Source organism: Engraulis encrasicolus, chromosome 24, assembly GCF_034702125.1.
Source record: "Engraulis encrasicolus isolate BLACKSEA-1 chromosome 24, IST_EnEncr_1.0, whole genome shotgun sequence".
Lineage (NCBI taxonomy): Eukaryota > Metazoa > Chordata > Actinopteri > Clupeiformes > Engraulidae > Engraulis > Engraulis encrasicolus.
In genome coordinates, this window is record NC_085880.1 from 39,370,142 (window position 1) to 39,372,641 (window position 2,500).

General features: G+C 47.7%; 1 protein-coding gene across 1 annotated transcript in view; it reads right to left on the bottom strand.

The window, feature by feature from the left end:
* Nucleotides 1–2,500, bottom strand: part of ltbp1 (latent transforming growth factor beta binding protein 1) — a 294,226-nt gene that overhangs the window by 61,852 nt on the left and 229,874 nt on the right. The gene's annotated exons all lie outside the window — the stretch shown is intronic.

Genomic DNA, 2,500 nt, shown 5'->3' on the forward strand with positions numbered 1-2,500 from the left:
ACATAGGGGCATTATTAATCTCTTTCTCACACTCATACTGTACACACAAGCACACACACACAGGTGCGTGCACACACACACGCACACACACATGCACACACGCACACACACACACACACACGCGTGCGCGCCCGCACGCACACGCACGCACGCACACACACACACACACAAACACACACACACACACTGTCAGACCCATAAAGCACCTGCGCATGACACTGATCGATAATCACGTTGTTCCATCCACAGAAACAGACACAATTTATTGTGTGCTGAGAGTTGGAGCTGCACAAAGACTGTCTGAAGAGCTCAAGGGGAGCCAGCAGCCAGTACAACAGGGGAACGAGAGGGGTAACGGGAGGACTCACATTGGGAACGAGAGGGGTAACGGGAGGACTCACATTGGGAACGAGAGGGGTAACGCGAGGACTCAGACGGTGCATTCAGGCCGACTGAGAGCCGTGCCGTCGTGTTCATGCCGCAGATCTTGTCGTTAGCGAACCGAAAAGTTGGTTCGCGTTGTGTTTTTCTCTGCGAACCGTGACAACAATGTATGTCAACGTCAGCAGGTTCATCCGGGTAACACACAGTCACTCAGGTGCGGAAAAGTTCAGAGCCTGGTATGGTATGAACGCGGGGGGTTCACAGGTAAGCACTTTAGTGCCCAATGTAACTGGTGCGGGCACCGGCACCAGCACCGTTATGGTTGACCTGAAAACGGTAAGAGTGTCTGTCTGTATGCTCGACTGCTCGCTCCACAAAACCCCAGCAGTTCAACCAGACTGCCCTTTGTCAACCCTTAATCCTCTAGAATAACAGAGAGGGGGGGGGGAAGAGAGAGAGAGAGAGAGAGAGAGAGAGAGAGAGAGAGAGAGAGAGAGAGAGAGAGAGAGAAGGAGTGAGGGAGATGGAGAGAGAGAGAGAGGGAGAAGGAGAGAGAGAGGGAGGGAGAGAGATGGAGAGAGAGATTGTATGATGAAATGAATAGCTGATGAATGAGAGAGATAGAGAGAGATGAGAGAGAGAAGAGAGAGACTGACAGACAGAGAGGGATTCAATGAAATATCGTAAGAGAGCAAGAATCCCCCCTTTCTCTCTCCCCTCTCCTCTCCCCTCTCCTCTTTTGTCGTAATCCCGGGATGAACCAGACAAACATCAGGCCCAGCTGCCAGCCTAGCCCTCACTTCCTGCCAGCCTAGCGCTCACTTCCTGTCTGAGCGGTGCAGTGGTACGGTAGATTTGGAGACCCTTTGCTTATCAGGGTAAAGCCCCTGGAGAGCTTCCAGCAAATCTCCCCAAACAATCGCCACACTTGACAGAAGAGAAGGAGGTCAGGGGGTCGTGCCTTTGATGGCGGGATAGCTCAATGTGGAACACATTATACGCTGGTCGGCATGCAGTTCAGAGGGATAAGGGGGTATTCAGGTGTTCCTCTACGCTGCCCTACAATCTTAGAACGCAGTAACTCTGAAAACGGCAAACTGAGAAAAAAGGCTTCAAAGTTTTCCATATGGCGCGACAACTGTGTTGTCGGTAAATTGGTGGTGACACTTCCTGGTAATGCTTGTTTAGGATAGAAATTTAATGCACACAAAAAAAAAACCAAAAAACAACATTTATGTGTCTTTTTGCCACAAAAAAACAGAGTTACTGCGTTCTTGGCTGGTATTACTGCCACAAAATGGAGTTACTGCAGGAGTTACTGCGTTCTTAGCTTGTATTACTGTCTACTACCAAACCAGTCCCATTGGAACGTGCAGCAGTAACTCGCCGACTTACTGCGTTTTTGTTTAACCTTTTTTGGGTCATTTTTGCACTTTCAAAATGAGTTTTCTCCAAAACGGGACAGTGTTGGACCACCATTTTTGGACACAAGACAAATGAGGTAGTTTAGAACCGATTTCCGATATAAAAAAAAATTCGACCATTTTGAGTTACTGCGTTCTAGTATTGCACGGCAGTACGGGTCCTGGGTTTATTTACTAATACAGTGATTCTCAAAGTGTGGTCCGCTGACCACTAGTGGTCCTCAACAAAGCTCCCGTGGTCCGCGAGGGGATTTCTACTTTTCCAAGACAAGGTAGCAGTAGGCTATATTTGTAGCATTATTACAAAGCTAAACATAGCTGAAGTCTCATTTTCACCCCAATAAGACAGGCTTGTAAATGTGAATAAAGAGTAAGTGATCTGCATCGAAATTAGCAGTGTCAAATTAGCACCCGTCAACTGACAGGTGGTCCCTCAACATTTTTGGGGGGACAAAGTGGTCCTCGATGTGAAAAAGTTTGAGAAACACTGTACTAATATATAGCCAAGCTCCCAGAATGGTAGCTACAGTAGGTAGCCTAGTCTTGTAACCTCGTCTTTAAAGACCTTTATTTTGTACCTGTATGAACCAGCCTTATGTCAAAGATCACCGCACATCAGTACGAGGTGCAGTATTATAGTTTTCAGGTCCCCATGTGACTGTGTGTTACCACTTTGACGTCACACTTTGCAA